The sequence below is a fragment of the Schistocerca serialis genome, chromosome 1, assembly GCF_023864345.2.
Source record: "Schistocerca serialis cubense isolate TAMUIC-IGC-003099 chromosome 1, iqSchSeri2.2, whole genome shotgun sequence".
Taxonomy (NCBI): domain Eukaryota; kingdom Metazoa; phylum Arthropoda; class Insecta; order Orthoptera; family Acrididae; genus Schistocerca; species Schistocerca serialis.
In genome coordinates, this window is record NC_064638.1 from 211,674,282 (window position 1) to 211,694,107 (window position 19,826).

The 19,826-nt window shown below is 43.3% G+C and overlaps 1 pseudogene; it reads left to right on the forward strand.

The window, feature by feature from the left end:
- Positions 1-18,849: 18,849 nt before the first annotated feature.
- Positions 18,850-18,967, forward strand: LOC126427338 (5S ribosomal RNA; annotated as a pseudogene).
- Positions 18,968-19,826: the final 859 nt, after the last annotated feature.

Consider the following 19,826-nt stretch of genomic DNA (forward strand, 5'->3'; position numbering starts at 1 on the left):
GTTTTTTATACCGCCTATACTTCGACCATCATCAGTTACTTCACTGCCTAAATAGCACAAATTACATGTTTTTTTAATACTTTATTTCTTAATCTTATTTTATCAACGTCATCAATTTTAATTCGACAGTATTACATTACCTTTGCATTACTTTTGTTGATATTCATCTTATAACCTCTTCGCAAAACATATTGTCCACTCCGTTCGATTGCTCTTGCTAGTCCATTGCCATCTCTGACTGAATTATACTGTCATTGGAAAACCTGAAAAATATTTGTTTTCCTCCTTGAAATTCAATTCCCTTTCCAGAAATTTCCGTGGTTTCATTTACCGCTCGCTCAGGAGAAAGCTTCAGGCTGTGTGAAGCGGACTTCGTAATAACGTACAATTAGATTTTTTAGTTATATTTTAGTATACGTATGTATACAAGTCACCTGTATATTTCTCATTCGGGAACAAGTAGAGAGCTTTCCATGAGTCATAATCAGTTTCCACTTCACGAGCGCACTAAGGCTTTTGTGTTGGTCAAATATCCAATGTTAGCTGTGGTACAGTAAGACAGATGGCTGTCGAACTAAGACAGTCTGTGACCACTAGTAAAATGGTTCATCCAAATCTTTCACACCAGTGGCTGAACGTACACGAGTAGACAAAGGGCCACTGTATCACACACCAGTGGAAGGCACTTCTGTACACACTTGTAAAGAATCCGGCACGAAATGACTTGAGAGGGAGAGAGAGGGAGAGACAGACAGACAGACAGAGAGAGAGAGAGAGAGAGATAGAGAGAGGCGGACAGACAGATTGATTTTTCTTTCCATTGCACATCTACTCTTAAATTAATTATTGGGTACAAATTCCGTAAATTGATTCCTGAAATTGGGAATTAAAGTTTTTTCTTGTGTAAGGGTTGTTCCAATCTCAAGTGTCACTCAGTCAAGTAGTAATTATATTTTTCCCCTCATTTATTATATGAATTCTGTGCCTTCCATTATTTTATTGTAATGTGTCTGAGTTGTGATGTCTTCTGTGAGATCGCTAGCGCTATCCTACTGGCGCCACTTGTATACACGTTCCGTCGACTCTGGCACTCATCGTATGATCTTTGCTGGGTTATGTCTTCCCTCTGGTGCTGTGTGATGGTGAGTGGTGTGTGGGACACAAAGCTGGATGGGTGTGTCTGAATACCGCCCGTCCTGGCGAAAGCATCGAGTTGATTCGGTTGACCGTTGGACTACGGGGGTCCGCATTCTCCTGCAGCGTTGACCGTTGCTACAGGCGAGTTTAGCGGGAAAGAAGGGGCTCTCGTCCCGTGCAAACTCGTTACGAAGTGTATGTCAGTTGTGGTGTGCTAAATACGCAGAGATATACTGAACAACTTGTTAGGAGCTACGAGTAGGGTGGCAGTGTTAGCCGGTGCCTACCTGGAGTCCTGAAGGTATTAACTCCCTTGACATTTATTTGGAATTACGTATGAAGACTGATCAGTAAGTTCTGTATTGTGGATTATTAATTCTGCTCCGGTGTGAGCTGGCCAGGAGGCCGGTTCCTTTATGCCTTAAAGTTACCCCTTTTGGGGCTATGTGTGTCAATCTGGAATTTCTGTAAGTGCCAAGGTAGTATTTTGCAATGATAATCTGGTCCTTGAAGTAGTTGTTTATTATCATTGATTATCTGATACTAATGATTGAAGTTTCTGTTTGTTGTAGACCTTATGGTCCTTTCCGGGGCGAGTCATTGGGTTTGGCCGGTAAATAAAGTTGGGAGCGCTCAGCCTAAAGGTGGGCATGTGTGTGAATCGTGTGTTTGCGTGCTTGTGTTTGCACACTTACTCCATGTTGAGGAGCCCTCACGGTTATAGATACACATTTTAACTGGCCATCTGCCATTCGGTGCTTATCCAAATTACAGTGTCTGTTAGCCCCTAAGAGGCCCATTAAAGGTATACCTTGACTTATTTAATCTTGTTTGATTGTTATTATTCCATGATTATTATTCCTCGTGTTTTCCTTCAATTAATCTCGAACCTTGTAGTGATCTCAGTGTCTTGATTAACACACTGTCAAGTCACATTAATGCGACCACCGGTTAATAGCCACCTTCTGCAACGCAGACTGCAGGAAGAGAGTAATGAGTTCTCAGAAGGTACCGATAGTGACGCCATACCGACTCCAGTGGTCTGGCCGACGGCTATAGGTTTCTCGGTTGACGAGCAATCCGATGGAGGTGGTCCCAAAAATTCTTGATCTAGTTTAAGTGTGGGGAGTTTAGCGTCCTGGACCCTTCTGACGATTCTTTCACTGTGTTTGCTTTCAGACGATTCTACTAAGATCAAAGCAGTTTTTTTTTTTTTGGTCATCAGTCTTCTGAGTGGTTTGATGCGGCCCGCCACGAATTCTTTTCCTGTGCTAACCTCTTCATCTCAGAGTAGCACTTGCAACCTACGTCCTCAATTATTTGCTTGACGTATTCCAATCTCTGTCTTCCTCTACAGTTTTTGCCCTCTACAGCTCCCTCTAGTACCATGGAAGTCATTCCCTCATGTCTTAGCAGGTGTCCTACCATCCTGTTCCTTCTCCTTACCAGTGTTTTCCACATATTCCTTTCCTCTCCGATTCTGCGTAGAACCTCCTCATTCCTTACCTTATCAGTCCACCTAATTTTCAACATTCGTCTATAGCACCACATCTGAAATGCTTCGATTCTCTTCTGTTCCGGTTTTCCCACAGTCCATGTTTCACTACCATACAATGCTGTACTCCAGACGTACATCCTCAGAAATTTCTTCCTCAAATTAAGGCCGGTATTTGATATTAGTAGACTTCTCTTGGCCAGAAATGCCTTTTTTGCCATAGCGAGTCTGCTTTTGATGTCCTCCTTGCTCCGTCCGTCATTGGTTATTTTACTGCCTAGTTAGCAGAATTCCTTAACTTCATTGACTTCGTGACCATCAATCCTGATGTTAAGTTTCTCGCTGTTCTCATTTCTACTACTTATCATTACCTTCGTCTTTCTCCGATTTACTCTGAAACCATACTGTGTACTCATTAGACTGTTCATTCCGTTCAGTAGATCATTTAATTCTTCTTCACTTTCACTCAGGATAGCAATGTCATCAGCGAATCGTATCATTGATATCCTTTCACCTTGTATTTTAATTCCACTCCTGAACCTTTCTTTTATTTCCATCATTGCTTCCTCGATGTACAGATTGAAGAGTAGGGGCGAAAGGCTACAGCCTTGTCTTACACCCTTCTTAATACGTGCACTTCGTTCCTGATCGTCCACTCTTATTATTCCCTCTTGGTTGTTGTACATATTGTATATGACCCGTCTCTCCCTATAGCTTGCCCCTACTTTTTTCAGAATCTCGAACAGCTTGCACCATTTTATATTGTCGAACGCTTTTTCCAGGTCGACAAATCCTATGAAAGTGTCTTGATTTTTCTTTAGCCTTGCTTCCATTATTAGCCGTAACGTCAGAATTGCCTCTCTCGTCCCTTTACTTTTCCTAAAGCCAAACTGATCGTCACCTAGCGCTTTCTCAATTTTCTTTTCCATTCTTCTGTATATTATTCTTGTAAGCAGCTTCGATGCATGAGCTGTTAAGCTGATTGTGCGATAATTCTCGCATTTGTCAGCTCTTGCCGTCTTCGGAATTGTGTGGATGATGCTTTTCCGAAAGTCAGATGGTATGTCGCCAGACTCATATATTTTACACACCAACGTGAATAGTCGTTTTGTTGCTACTTCCCCCAATGATTTTAGAAATTCTGATGGAATGTTATCTATCCCTTCTGCCTTATTCGACCGTAAGTCCTCCAAAGCTCTTTTAAATTCCGATTCTAATACTGGATGCCCTACCTCTTCTAAATCGACTCCTGTTTCTTCTTCTATCGCATCAGACAAATCTTCACCCTCATAGAGGCTTTCAATGTATTCTTTCCACCTATCTGCTCTCTCCTCTGAATTTAACAGTGGAATTCCCGTTGCACTCTTAATGTTACCATCGTTGCTTTTAATGTCACCAAAGGTTGTTTTGACTTTCCTGTATGCTGAGTCTGTCCTTCCGACAGTCATATCTTTTTCGATGTCTTCACATTTTACCTGCAGCCATTTCGTCTTAGCTTCCCTGCACTTCCTATTTATTTCATTCCTCAGCGACTTGTATTTCTGTATCCCTGATTTTCGCGGAACATGTTTGTACTTCCTCCTTTCATCAATCAACTGAAGTATTTCTTCTGTTACATGGTTTCTTCGCAGCTACCTTCTTTGTACCTATGTTTTCCATCCCAACTTCTGTGATGGCCCTTTTTGAGATGTCCATTCCTTTTCAATTGTACTGCCTACTGCGCTATTCCTTATTGCTGTATCTATAGCGTTAGAGAACTTCAAACGTATCTCGTTACTCCTTAGTACTTCCGTATCCCACTTCTTTGCGTATTGATTCTTCCTGACTAATGTCTTGAACTTCAGCCTACTCTGCATCACTACTATATTGTGATCTGAGTCTATATCTGCTCCTGGGTACGCCTTACAATCCAGTATCTGATTTCGGAATCTCTGTCTGTCCAATGGGCCACAAAATGTGATTAGTCTGAAAAGGCCACCTGCCACCACTTAGTGGATATCCAGTTGTGATGTTGTAGTGCAGAATTCAGCCTTTGTCACTGATGAACTGCAATCAGCATCGGACCGCGAACCAGCCGCCTGGTGCAGGAGCCCATACGCAGCGACGTTGGCTGAACATCGTTGAGGAGACGATGTTGGTAGCTGATTGGTTCATCTTGGTGGTCAGCTGTTACAAAAAGTGCGAGTCTATTCTCTCGCACGCATCTTACCAGCCGTGGTTCACAACTGTTATTAGTGGGCCGTCATACACGACAGATGCCATGGCGTCGGTTTTGTCGTTCACGGTAAAGCTTAATTACGGCGGCATGAGAACAATTTATAAACTAAGCTGTTCTGGAGATGCCTTCACCGTTGGGCCAAAAGTCAATTATCATGCCCTTTTAGACGTCACATAAATTGTCCCGCTTCTGCATTACGACTACGATAACGTCTGAGTTATTTTCCGCTTCAACCCCCACCCCCCGGACACTCTTTATCGCTTTATATACCATCCACTGTTAACGCTACCACGTGCCATCTGTGGATGGTTACTGAACGTTGACGTCGAACGTAGGTGATGGTCACATTAATGTGACTGGACAGTGAATGTAATTTTCCGTAAATTAACATGGCAACCTTTCAATTGGAGTTTATTGTCTTCCTCCTTTGCTTGAGTTCACATGTTGTCTTTGTGTTCGCTTCTCGGCCGCTTGTATCGTAAAAGTTTCCAGATGTGTAATGTTGATTCGTGTGGCGTACTCGTAACTTCCTGCAGAGGAAACAGTTGGTAAATTCGTCAATTTTTTGTACCATGTTCTAGTCTGTCAATGCAGTTCCTTTGTCTTATCAGGATATGATTAATGAGGTCAGAACATATGCGGCTTCTACGAAACAAGAATAGTCTCTCATGTGGCTATTTGAGTCCGTCGGGAGTTAATTGTTGCAAACGGAGGCCTTTGTGGGGAGTGTGGGCATAATGAGGCAGTGTCTGACGAGCCGTCTTATAATATTACAAGTAAATTATGTGTCATGCTATTTCAGTTGATAATTTCAGTTGAAAGTGGGCTTCTTAAGTTTGATTGCTGACATTTACCTTTGTTCCTAAATGTTTTGTCCTACGACGAACGGTGTGCGAAATGTGATAAACACATGCACATTTAGTTCATAGTATTTCGAGGACAAGGAATACTGCAGTTGATCGAAGAAAGAATGTTCGGTTAACTTGAGGAATACAGACATACAAGTCGCTTACAAATGAAATAAACAGGAAGTGCAGGGAGGATAAGGAGAAATGGGTGCGGGAAAAATGTGAAGAAATTGGAAAAAGGAATGATTGTCGAAAGGGCGGGCTCAGTCTATAGAAATGTCAAGGCAAGGGTAGTAACATTAACAATGCAATCGAAACTCCACTGTTAAATGCAGAGGTTAGAACATATAGATGGAAAGAGTATATTGAAGTCCTCATAGACTTGTCTGGTGACGATATACGAGAAGAAAGAGGAGGCGATATAGAAGAAGTAGAGGATCCAATGTTTGAAACAGAATGTAAAAGAGCTTTGGAATAATTGAGATCGAATAAGGTAGAAGATATAGGTAACATTACATCAGAATTTCTAAAATGACTAGGGGAATTGTCAACAAATCGACTTTTCAAGTTGATGCATAGAACGTATGAGTTTGGCGATATACCATCTGACTTTCGGAATAACGTCATCCACACACTTCCAAAGACTGCAAAACCGACAAACGCGTAAATTATTGTACAAACAGCTAACACCTCATGCATCCAAGTTGCTGACAAAAATGATATGCAGAAGAATGGAAAATAAAATTGAAGATCGTTGGATGACCATTAGTTTGGCTTTAACAAACGTAAAGGCACCAGAGACCCAATTGTGACGTTGCGGTTGATAACGGAAACAAGACTGAAGAAAAATAAATACACGTTCATAGGATTTGTCGACCTGGGTAAAGCTTTCGACAACGTAAAATGATGCAACATGTTCGAAATGCTGAAAAAGTAGGGGTAAGGTATAGGAAAATGCGGCTGGTATATAATTTGTACAAGAACCAAGTAGGGAAAATGAGAGTGGGAGACGAAGAACGAAGTGCCCGGATTAAAAAGGGCGTAAGACAGGGATGCAGTCTTTCGCTACTGACTTTCGGTTTTTACATTGAAGAAAAACATTACAGAAATAAGAGAAAGGATCAAGTGTGAAATTAAAATTCAAGGTGGAATCATGTCAATGATTCGCTAATGACATGTGAAGAAGCGTTACAGAATTTGCTTAGTGGAATGAATAATGTAATGAGCACAGAATATGGACTGAGAGTGATTTGAAGAAAGATGAAAGTAACGAGAAGTAGTAAAAACGAGAACAGCGAGAAGCTTAACATCAAGATTGGTGAACGCGAAGTAGATGGAGTCAAGAAAATCTGCAGCCTAGGCAGAAAAAAACCCATGCGATGGGACGAAGGAGTACATAAACATCAGACTAGCACTGGCAAAAAGGGGCATTCCTTCCCAATAAAAGTCTACTAGTAACATAGTTCTTAATTTGAGGGAGAGGTTTCTGAAAATGTACGTCTGGGGCACAGCATTCTATGTTGGTGAAAACCAGAAAAGAAGTGACTCGATGCATTTGAGATGTCGTGTTACAGAGGAATGTTGAAACTCAGGGGGACTGTCAGAGGGTTCAGTGAATCACCTTCAAGCTGTCTCTCTACGGTTCCACTCTCGAACGGCGCGAGGGATAAACGAGTGCTGAAATTTTTCCGTGCGAGCCCTGATTTCTCTTATTTTATCGTGATGATAGTTTCTCCCTACGCTGGTGGGTGCCAACAGAATTTCTTCGCAATCGGAGGTGAAAACTTGTGATTGAAATCTCATGTGAAGACCCCGTCGCAACGAAAATTTTAATGATTGCCACTCCAATTCACGTATCATGTCTGTGGCACTATCCCCCCTATTTCCTGATAATACAAAACGAGCTACCCTTCTTTGACTTTTTCCACATTATCTGTCAGTCCCACCTGGTGCGGATTCCACGTCGCACAGCAATACTTCAGGATAGGGAGGATAAGCGTGGTGTAAGCAGCCTCTTCAGTAGACCTGTTGCACCTTCTAAGTCAGAGGTTCCCAACAAAATTTTCTCGAGGACCCCCTTATCGAGCATAATTGGTACCTTGTCATATCACAGTAACAAGTACCTAAACAGCCAAATTAAGAGTCTTTTTATACGTTTTCTATTTTTGGTACTTAGAAAAAACATTGACATATTCGTTATTGAAAAAATATTGAGCTTAAAACTTTTTCAATTTAGCCATCATTGTTATTGTTAAATTTTTTATTATTGCTCAAAATCTTTGTATTCAAATCTGAGTGTTCAGTATAACAAACTCCTTAAAAAAATTGAGTATGAACTGAAAATGAAAGGAAAAAATTAAAACTTTCAAGTGTACTACACTTGAGATAGCATTGAGTAGACATGTGTGAAAAATAAGAAAACACTAATTTCATACAAGGTATTATTTATTTGAAAAAATACAGTTACAACAGAGTACTCCATCAGTGTAAAGCTAATTTTCAGTTCTTAATGTGATGAGTTCAATCTGACCTTTGAGTCCATTATTTCTGAAATATTAGTTTCCAAACTTGAAACATTCACGCTGAAATCCGACCGCATGTCGAGCCGATTCCTATATTTATTTTTCATGAAACACGTGGAAGAAAATGCTTGCTCACATCGATATGCGGTTGCAAATGGATCTTTTTCATTGTCTTATCTCCAAGTTCCTTGTAGTCCTTGCGTGCTGATGCCCAGAAGGCTGTAATTTTATCACCGATGAAAATGTTTATCATCGTACCACAGTTGGACAGATCCGCAAGTTGATCTTGCTCTTCTTCAGTGAGGCCTTGGATTTTGTCTATTTTTTCACAGGTGAAGGGACTTCGTGTCCATCTGTCGTTAGGGTCAGGTTCAGGGTAATACTCTCTAAAATTGGTGGCTAGGCTGCGCAGATGCTCGGCAACATTGATCTTGATCTGGGTAGGCAAACTCTCCTCTGCTGACTCCAAGAATTGTTTTAAAGTATAAAAGTTAGTTAGTGACTCGTTTTCTATCCTTGTCTCCCACATCTGACATTTTTTGACCATAGCACTAATCTTATCCTCAGCTTTGAACATGTCTACATTTTTTTCCTTGTAAACTCACGTTTAACACATTTAGTGTTCAAACACATCAGCTAAGTACTCAACTGAGCAAAGCCAAGAGAAGTTGGTGAGAAAATCCGCGTGCTTTGTGTCATGAATGAAGACACGAACCTCGTCTCTAAATTCAAAAAATCTTGACAGGATCCTACCTCGAGAAAGCCATCTTACTTCCGTATGAATAAGAAGTTGCTCATGCGCACTGCCGATCTCTTTTCACAACAAAGAAAATAATCTGGATTGCAGATGTCGAGTTTTAGTTTATGATTTGAACTACTTCGTTAAGTATCTTTTGCAAAGGTTCAGGCAATCGTTTGCCTACTAAGGCATCACGTTGGATACACCAGTGAGTCCATTTCACCTCAGGGGCTATTGTTTTTTTTTTTTTTTTTTTTTTTTTTTTGCTAGCCACTGACTTTGCTCCATCCTTCGACAATCCCAAACATTTTTTCCAGGTGGCATCGTGGTCATTGAGATAATTATTTAATGCAGTAAAGATATCGTCTGCTGTTGTATCCAGTAGTTAGCACGAAAAAAGAAAATCTTCGAACACTTGGTCCTCCCATAAGAATCGTGCGAAAACCAACATTATAGCTTTTTTTGATATGTCTGTGCTTTCATCCAATTGTAGAGCGTACATGTCACACATGCAAAGTATAGCCAGCAATGTTTCTTCGATGTTAACTGCTATATCAGTAATTCGTCTTTGAACAGTATTATTTGAGAGCGGGACAGTTCCTACTACCTTAGCAGCTGCATCACCTACCATTCTCTTGCGAAGTATTATTGCTGATGGCAGTAAAATTTCCTCATCAATTGTGTGGTTTTTCCCACGTTTAGCAACAAGCTGAGCCACCTCGTAAGACGCAACGGTTGTATTTTCATTTACATTTGCACCACAGTGTTTGGTAATTGTTTTACGAGATGTTTTCAACTCTGGTAATTTATTTTTGAAAAAATCTAATGACTTGCTTTTGTACTCTGTGTGCTTTGTTCCAAGATGGCGCCGTAGTTTTGCTGGTTTCATACATTCATTCGAAAGGCTTTCATAGCAAATTACACATTGAGGTTTAGCCTGTTTGTCAGGTCCAGTGAACGTAAAACCGACTTCCAAGTAATCAATGTTACATTTTCAAATTTTTCCAGTAAGCTTGGAAGGGTTAGGTTCAAGAGTCGCCGACGATTTAAGTTCAATGGAGACTGACAACTTCGGTTTGAGAGTCACTGACTTACTTGCTTGAACATCAAATACATTATCTTCTTCATCTGTAGGCCTTTCTCGTTTTAACGAACTACTTTTTAACCAACGGTCCATTTTTAACTACGCGAACTGTAACTTCTGCGAAAAACAACGCTTTACAAACACTACTGTTTTAATACAGAATATTGAATATGTAAACAACATGGTCTGGGAAAGCACTGGCAATAAATTAACGGTGGCCGATTGTCGTCTGAAATGCGAGTTTCTGTGTAAAGTGACTGTCAGTTGTCAGTTTCAAAGAGGCAGCGCGCGCAGTCTAACGGCATAGAGCAGAACTATTTGCCTCTATCTAATTCTAGTTTTGCGCTAGAGTGTGCTAGTGTCAGTTGGCTCTAGGAAGACGCCAGACGCAGAAGTTAGCGTAGTGGCCAAAACAAAAAATCTGTTCAAAAATGTTCAAATATGTGTGAAACCTTATGGGACTTAACTGCTAAGGTCATTAGTCCCTAAGGTTACACACTAATTAACCTAAATTATCCTAAGGACAAACACACACATCCATGTCCGAGGGAGGACTAGAACCTCCGCTGGGACCAGCCGCACATTACACGACTGCAGCGCCCCCTCGGCTAAAAAAAAAAAAAATTACTTCTGTTTTACTCGACTTCTTTCCGTCTATTACTACGAACTGTGACCTTTCTGACAGGAAATCACGAATCCAGTGACACAACTGCGGCGATATTCCGTAGGCACACAATTTGGTTAGAAGACGCTTGTGAGGAACGGTGTCGAAAGCCTTCTGTAAATCTAAAAATATTGAATCAATTTGACACCCTCTGTCAATAGCACTCATTACTTCATGAATATAAAGAGCCAGTTGTGTCTCGCAATAGCGATATTTTCTGAATCCTTGCTGACTATGAGTCAATAAATCGATTTTTTCGATGAACTTCATAATGTTCTAATACAGTATATGTTTCGAAACCCTACTGTAAATCTACGTTTCTAGTATGGGCCTGTAATTCAGCGGATTACTCCTACATTCTGTGTACTGGTGTGGTTCAAATGGTTCAGATGGCTCTGAGCACAATGGGACTTAAAATCTGAGGTCATCAGTCCCCTAGAACTTTTAACTACTAAAACCTAACTAACCTACGGACATCACACACATCCATGCCCGAAGTAGGATTCGAACCTGTGACCTTATCGGTCGCACGGTTCCAGATTGAAGCACCTAGAACCGCTCTGCCACACCGGCCGGCGTACTGGTGTGACTTCAGCAATTTTCCAGTGTTTAGGTACGGATCTTGCTGTGAGCGAGCAGTTGTATATAATTGCTAAATATGGAGCTATTGTATCAGTGTACCCTGAGAGAAACTTGACTGGTACACATTCTGGACAGGAGGTCAGGTGATTGTCTGTCACTTGTGTTTTACGTCTATACGCGTGATTTCCACACTCCTAAACATACCTAGGTCCCCTGTTTCCGATGTGATAGAGAAGGGGAAACATGCAGGATCACGTACAGCACAAAAGCGTACAGGCGGACCTCGTCTGTTGACTGACAGAGACCGCCGACAGTTGAAGAGGGTCGTAATGAGTAATAGGCAGACATCTATCCAGATCATCACAAGGGAACTCCAATCTGCTTCAGGATCCACTGCAAGTACTATGAGAGTTAGGCGGGAGGTGAAAGAACTTGGATTTCATGGTGGAGCAGCTGCTCATAAGCCACACATCATGCCGGTAAACGCCAAACGACGCCTCGCTTGGTGTAAGTAGCGTAAGCATTGGAAGATTGAACAGTGGAAAAACTTAATGTGGAGTGACGAATCACGGTACACAGTGTGGCGATCCGATGACAGGGTGTGGATATGGCGAATGCCCAGTGAACGTCATCTGTAAGCGTGTGAAGTGCCAACATTAAAATTCAGAGTAGGTGGTGTTAAGGCGTGTGCGTGTATTTCATGGTGGGGTCTTGCACCCCTTGTTGTTTTGCGTGGCACTATCACGGCACAGACCTACTTTAAGGTTTTAACACCTTATTGCTTCCCGCTGTTGAAGAGCAATTCGGGGATGGCGATTGCGTCTTTCAACACTATAGAGCACCTGTTCATATTGCACGGCCTGCGGCAGAGTGGTTACACGACAATAACTTCCCTGTAATGGACTGGCTTGAACAGAGTCCTGGCCAGAATCCTATAGAACTCCATTGGTATGTTTTGGAACGCCGGCTTCTGGCCAGGCCTCACTGACCGACTTCGATACCGCTCCTCAGTGCAGCACTCCGTGAAGAATGCGTTGTCATTCCTCGAGGGGCCTTCCAGTACCTAATTGAACGTATGCCTTGGAGAGTGGAAGATGTTGTTAAGGCTAAGGGTTGGCCAACACCATACTGAGTTCCAGCATTACCGATGAAGGGCGCCACGAACTTGTAAGTCATTTTCAGCCAGGTGTCCGGATACTTTCGATCACATAGTGTATACTATATACAGATTTACATTTTATGCATTAATAAAAATACCTATCCTGCTGTCCACATGAATGCTCGTTAGAGCTTATTTCAAGTAAATTTGTCAAGACCGTTTCAGGAATTAGGATGACAATGTTTCCCCCTTGATAAGAAGTCATCCATTATGTCGCTTGAATAGGTATATTAAAACAAGCGCGCAGTATTCTTCGGTTGTAACTTTGCGGCGAAACCGATTACTTTTCGAGTCTTGCGAGCTCAAACGTACCTTTTTATATGTAAATATTTACGCAGGGCATTTCATGTACGATGGAAGCTCTGTGTCAGGCACTGCATTCTACATCTATATCTACATCCATACTCCGTAAGCCACCTGACGTGTGTGGCGGAGGGTACTTTGAGTACCTCCTTCTATTCCACCCTTCTACCTACCTTCCCTTCTAGTATTCAGATGTGGAATTCTAGTATCCAGGAATTGTAGTATTCTAGTACTCAGGTGTGGAATAGAATACCCTTCTATTCCAGTCTCGTATTGTTCGTGGAAAGAAAGATTGTCCGTATGCCTTGGTGTGCGCTCTAATCTTTATGATTTTGTCCTCGTGGTCTCTTCGCGAGGTATACGCAGGAGGGAGCAATGTGCTGCTTGACTCCTCGGTGAAAGTATGTTCTCGAAACTTCAACAAAAGCTCATACCGAGCTACTGAGCGTCTCTCTTGCAGAGACTTCCACTAGAGTTTGTCTATCATCTCCGTAACGCTTTCTCGATTACTAAATGATCCTGTAACGAAGCGCGCTGCTCTCCGTTGGATCTTCTCTTTCTATGAACCCTATCTGGTGCGGATCCCACGCCGGTGAGCAGTATTCAAGCAGTTGGCGAACAAGTGTACTGTAACCTACTCCTTTGTTTTCGGACTGCATTTCCTTAGGATTCTTCCAATGAATCTCAGTCTGGCAACTGCTTTACCGACGATTAATTTTATATGGTTATTCCATTTTAAATCACTCCTAATGCCTACTCCCAGATAATTTATGGAATTAACTGCTTCCAGTTCCTGACCTACTATATTGTAGCTAAATGATGAAGGATCTTTCTTTCTATGTATTCGCAGCACATTACACTTGTCTACATTGAGATTCAATTGCCATTCCTTGCACCATTCGTCAGTTCGTTTCAGATCCTCCTGCATTTCAGTACAATTTTCCATTGTTACAACCTCTTGATATACTGAAGTATTATCCGCAAAAAGCCTCAGTGAACTTCCGATGTTAATACCAACGGTCCTACGACACTCTCCTGCGGCATACCTGAAATCACTCTTACTTCAGACTTCTCTCCATTGAGAATGACATGCTGCGTTCTGTTATGTAGGAACTCTTCAATTCAATCACACAATTGGTGTGATAGTCCATAAGCTCTTACTTTGTTCATTAAACGACTGTGGGGAACTGTATCAAACACCTTGTGGAAATCAAGAAACACGGCATCTACTTGGGAACCTGCTACTAAGCCGCATTTCTTCTTGGCGGTCTGCAAATTCTGGCATCCTTACCTCAAGAACCATCACAGTGGAGACACGGGACGGAGTTGCTAGATGTTGGAATCACTCTCTAGTCTTCCTTCCCAATCCCACCGTGAGAAGAGAGTAGGACTCCGGACACTGCGTGGTCGGATTAGCAGGTGTAAATCCACAGACGGAGCGAGACCCCGCTGTAGGTGGGGTTCTGATTTGGGAGACGCCGCGCCCTGTGCCGCTCTGTCCGTCCGCGCGACAGCGTCGTCGGCGGCCGCGTCGCGTGAATTAGAGATGTGCTCCGGCAGTGCGGCGCACTGTGGCCCACTGCAATGGTCTGCGCTCTGCAGAGCCGGGCATCCGCGTACCGCGCCGGCTCGAAGCCTGTAAGGAGTCCGCGCCGGGCTTAATTAAGCAGTCGCCCCCTGCCCAGTGCCATGCCTCGTGACGCAGCGCGGGTTGCTTGTTACACCGCCGCTGGCTGGCGCTTAAGGGGCCGTCCCGGTGCTCGCTACACGGCTGTCCGCGTCCGTGGGGCGCAGGCACTGCCTCGCAGACGTCAAGGCGCGTACTCCTCTAGTTGCCAAGTTCTTCCGAAAATAACTTCACTTGGGCTATAAATGTAATTGCAGGGGAGTATAACGTAATTTCTTCTCATATCATCTATTGGCAACAACAAAAAAATCTTTTCAAAATAGAATAACTCCTTTCCCCCAGTCAGTGTTCATCATCAGAATGTCTGTAGATAAAATGAAAATTGGTTGAGTGGATGTAGGACTCACCTCCTGACGGTTACGTACAAACTTAATTACACTACTGGCCACTAAAATTACTACGCCACGAAGGTGACATGATACAGACGCGAACTTTAACCGACAGGATGAAGATGCTGTGATATGCAAATGATTAGCTTTTCAGAGCATGTACACAACGTTGGCGCGGGTGGCGACACCTACAACGTGCTGACATGAGGAAAGTTTCCAACCGATTTCTCATACACAAACAGCAGTTGGCAGGCTTTGCCTGGTGAAACGTTGTTGTGATGCCTCATGTAAGGAGGAGAAATGCTTACCATCACATTTCCGACTTTGATAGCCTCTCGCGTTGGTCGAGATCCAATGACTGTTAGCAGAATATGGTATCGGTGGGTTCAGGAGGGTAATACGGAACGCCGTGCTGGATCCCAACGGCCTCGTATCACTAGCAGTCGAGATGACAGGCATCTTATCCGCATGGCTGTAACGGATCGTGCAGCCACGTCTCGATTCCTGAGTCAACAGATGGGGATGTTTGCAAGACAACAACCATTTGTACGAACAGTTCAACGACGTTTGCAGCAGCATTTACTTTCAGCTCGGAGACCATGGCTGCGGTTACCCTTGACGCTGCATCACAGACTAGAGCGCCTGCGATGGTGTACTCAACGACGAACCTGGGTGCACGAATGGATAAACGTAATTATTTCGGATGAATCCAGGTTCTGTTTACAGCATCATGATGGTCGCATCCGTGTTTAGCGTCATCGCTGTGAACATTGGAAGTCTCTATTCGTCATCGCCATACTGGCGTATTACCCGGCGTGATGATACGGGGCGCCATTGGTTACACATCTCGGTCGCCTCTTGTTCGCATTGACAGCACTTTGAACAGTGGACGTTACATTTCAGATGTGTTACGACCTGTGGCTCTACCCTTCATTCGATCCTGGCGAAACCCTACATTTCAGCAGAATAATGCACGACCGCATGTTGGAGGTCCTGTACGGGCCTTTCTGGATACAGGAAATGTTCGACCGCTGCCCTGCCCAGCACATTCTCCAGATCTCTCACCAATTGAAAACATCTGATCAATGGTGACCGAGCAACTGGCTCGTCACAATACGCCAGTCACTACTCTTGGTGAACTGTAGTATAGTGTTGAAGCTGCATGAGCAACTGTACCTGTACACGCCATCCAAGCTCTGATTGACTCAATGCCCAGGTGTATCAAGGCCGTTATTACGGCCAGAGGTGGTTGCTCTGGGTACTGATTTCGCAAGATCTATGCACCCAAATGACGTGAAAATGTAATCACATGTCAGTTCTAGTACAATATATTTGTCCAATGTGTACCCGTTTATCGTCTGTATTTCTTCTTGGTGTAGCAATTTTAATGGCCAGCAGTGTATGTTGTCAGCAAGTCATCCATGCTGCGAATCAAGAAACATGTCAATTTTTGCATGATATTGATATCGGTGTCGACAAGATACGGGTCCCGGGAATTCCTACACGTTTGAGAATGATTTAATTATAAATTTATGTTTTTTGTGCAATTTTGCATTGACTACTGTAATTTTTCATTTATGTTTTACTCCTGGAGTTATATTAACAAACAATGCTTATTAGCAACACTGATATATTAAATTTTTCGTAAAATGCGTTATTGAATAATGTTTCACTTAGCTGAATCTAAGTTTAAGGAACAGTGAGCGTAATTTTTTGCTATGGTATGCACTTAGGCATTGACTTGGATGTTTTTGTACCGTGAAGGCATCATACGGTGATCAGCCAGGACATTATGACCACCGACCCGTACAGGTGATAGCAGCATCACCGTTTGAGGAATGAATGGTAGTCAGACACATGCACGATGCATGTATTATCACTGAGAGTGCTGTCCATGAGTAGAATGAAGAAGGCGCTATCAATCTGAGTTTCACCGAGGGGAGCTTGTGATGGCGCAAAAAGCTCCGCTTGAGCCTCATAACCACAAACCGTTATATAGGATGGGATATTGACTTTAAAAGACATGTCAACTGAGCGAACCCAACTATAACCTAGGATTTTGTGACGGCTCGACCATTTTTCGTTTCCAATCTGTAGGATGTCACCATCGGTTGTTGTGGCCGAGCGGTTCTAGGCGCTTCAGTCCGGAACCACGCTGCTGCTACGGTCGCAGGTTCGAATCCTGCCTGGGGCATGGATGTGTGAGATGGCCTTAGGTTAGTTAGGTTTAAGTAGTTCTAAGTCTAGGGGACTGATGACCTCAGATGTTAAGTCTCATAGTGCTTAGAGCCATTTGAACCAGACTCGTAAAACAGGACAGACGGTGAACTGTACCAGAACTAACATTAGTCTTTAACGCTGGGCAGAGTACAAGTGTACAAGTGTGTGAGTGAACACACAGTGCACCAAATAATCCTAGTGATGGGCCTCTGCAGCTGAAGACCCATGCATGTGCCAATGTTAACAGCATAACATCGGCAACTACAACTGAAATGGGCAGATGACCATCGGCACTGGACGTTGGCGCAGAAGCAGAGCGTTGCCTGGTCCGATGAATCCCGATAAATTCTTTATTATACCGATGGAGGGCGCGAATCTGTCTTCCAGGGGACCTCTACTGCGGGATGGAGACAAGTTGGCGGCGGCTCCATTATGCTCTGGGGAACATTCACGTGGGAATCTATGGCCGAATGCAGCTCATGCAAGGCACCGCGACTACCATGGAGTATCGTACACTGGTTGCAGACAACGAACACCCCTTCATGACAGCCGGCCGCGGTGGTCTCGCGGTTCTAGGCGCTCAGTCCGGAACCGCGCGACTGCTACGGTCGCAGGTACGAATCCTGCCTCGGGCATGGATGTGTGTGATGTCCTTACGTTAGTTAGTTTTAAGTAGTTCTAGGGGACTGATAACCACAGATGTTAAGTCCCATAGTGCTCAGAGCCATTTGAACCATTTGAACCCTTCATGACGACCATGTTTCCCGACAGCAGTGGCGAGCTCCAATTGATCTACCGGTCTCCCAACTCACCAGGTTTGATCCCGATCGAATATATCTGGGATGTGCTTCAAGGCCCCCCTCCCCAGAATTTATGGGAATTAGGTGACTTGCGTATGAAAACGTGGTGCCACCTCACTCCAGCGAGCTACCAAGACCTCATTGCTTCCATGTCACGTGGCGTCGCCCCTGTTCCAAGAGTGGAAATAGCAGCTGTTAGATATGTGGATGTAATCCTCTGGTGTATCACTGTATACCTTAGATGTGACATGAATTTGAGCTTCATACGTTTACCCATTCCTTTGTTTGTCCGTTCCTGAGGAAAAGATGCCTTTTCGCTTTGTTGTACTGTGAAAAATTGCTTTTTGGCCAAGTTTCATGACTCTAGATTAAGTACTATATAGGTTGCGAGTTTCCGAGTATCAAAATATGTGTCATACAGGACTGTGTCTCTTCATTCCATTGAGTCAGAAACTTAAAGCTTGTACACCAACAAAAGGTAACAAATTTTAGTATCTGACATAAATTTCAACTTTGTATGTGTATTAATTTCTGAAAAAAGGGGTCTTAACAGATGGAAGGACCGACAGAATGATTATAGTTCAAAGGGAAGTACTCTACAGCTTTTGATGAGTGAGTTTGCTATATCAAAATGTGTGACATATATGGCCATATCTTTTGATTCCATTAGAAGCTTAAGGTTTTTACAACACTAAGAGATGGCAGACTTCATTACGTCGCCAAGGGGTGCCAGACTTTAGGATGTGACATAAATTTCAAAACACAGATGGACAACAAAGTGCTCCTATAAGGGTTCCGCTTTTACCTATTGGGGTACAGAATCCCTAAAAAAAGGGGATAGTAAGAATCGTTACAGAATCCCTACAATCTGCCAGGAAACTATCTTACGATAAAAAAGATAAACCTCTATCTAAAACTCACGCTGCAAGCGGCTGCATAACTTTCTCGTAGTGTTGTCAAAAATGTATAGGCAACATTAAGTAGAAGTCAAGATTTTATAGATGAAGTGCAATTTTTTTATTGTGGATTCTTGTATATTTTCTTCATTTAGTGTACTTATTTGCCAACGGCCTTGCCACAGTGGTAACACCGGTTCCCGTCAGATCACCGAAGTTCAGCGCTGTCGGGCTGGGCTAGCAGTTGGATGGGTGACCATCCGGTCTGCCGAGCGCTGTTGACAAGCGGGGTGCACTCAGCCCTTGTGAGGCAAACTGAGGTGCAACTTGTTGAGAAGTAGCGGCTCCGGTCTCGGAAACTGACCTACTGCAAGGAGAGCGGTGTGCTGACCACATCCAGTGACGCCTGTGGGCTCAGGATGACACGGCAGCCAGTCGGTACCGTTGGGCCTTCATGGACTGTGCGGGAGTAGTTCAGTTTAGTTTTTAGTGTACTTATTAACTTACCGGGTGGTTATAATTAAACTTTCCCTATTTAACACGTAATAACACGGAAACTAATTACCGTACGAGTACCAAACTTGGCAGCATTACTGTCAGACACATGGGGAAGAGAAATAATGCAGAATCAATTCAGTTGAAACGCTTTTAACGTGCTGCTACACCTCATCATACCATTACATACCGGTACCATTACTGCTACATAAGGGGCTCAGTATGGCGCAGTCGGTGTCCAGAACAAAGTGCAGGATAGCGTTCTTCACAGCAAAACGAAGCATGTCCATAGGTATGCTGACTACCTCTCTTTATACGCTGCGCTTCAGATCAGCACATATGCGAATGTTCCCCTGCTAAGCCCTGTCCTACAGGTAGCCCCAGAACCAGAAATCAGAGAGAATGAGATCAGGTGATCGTGCCGGCCAAGCATTTGGAAACAGTCGGCTGATTACTGGCTCTGAGCACTGTGGGACTTAACATCTGAGGTCATCAGTCCCCTAGAACTTAGAACTACTTAAACCTAACTAACCTAAGGACATCACACACATCCATGCCCGAGGCAGGATTCGAGGCGGTCGCACGGTTTCAGACTGAAGTGCCTAGAACCGCTCGGCCACAACCGGCTGATTATTCGATCGTTTCCAA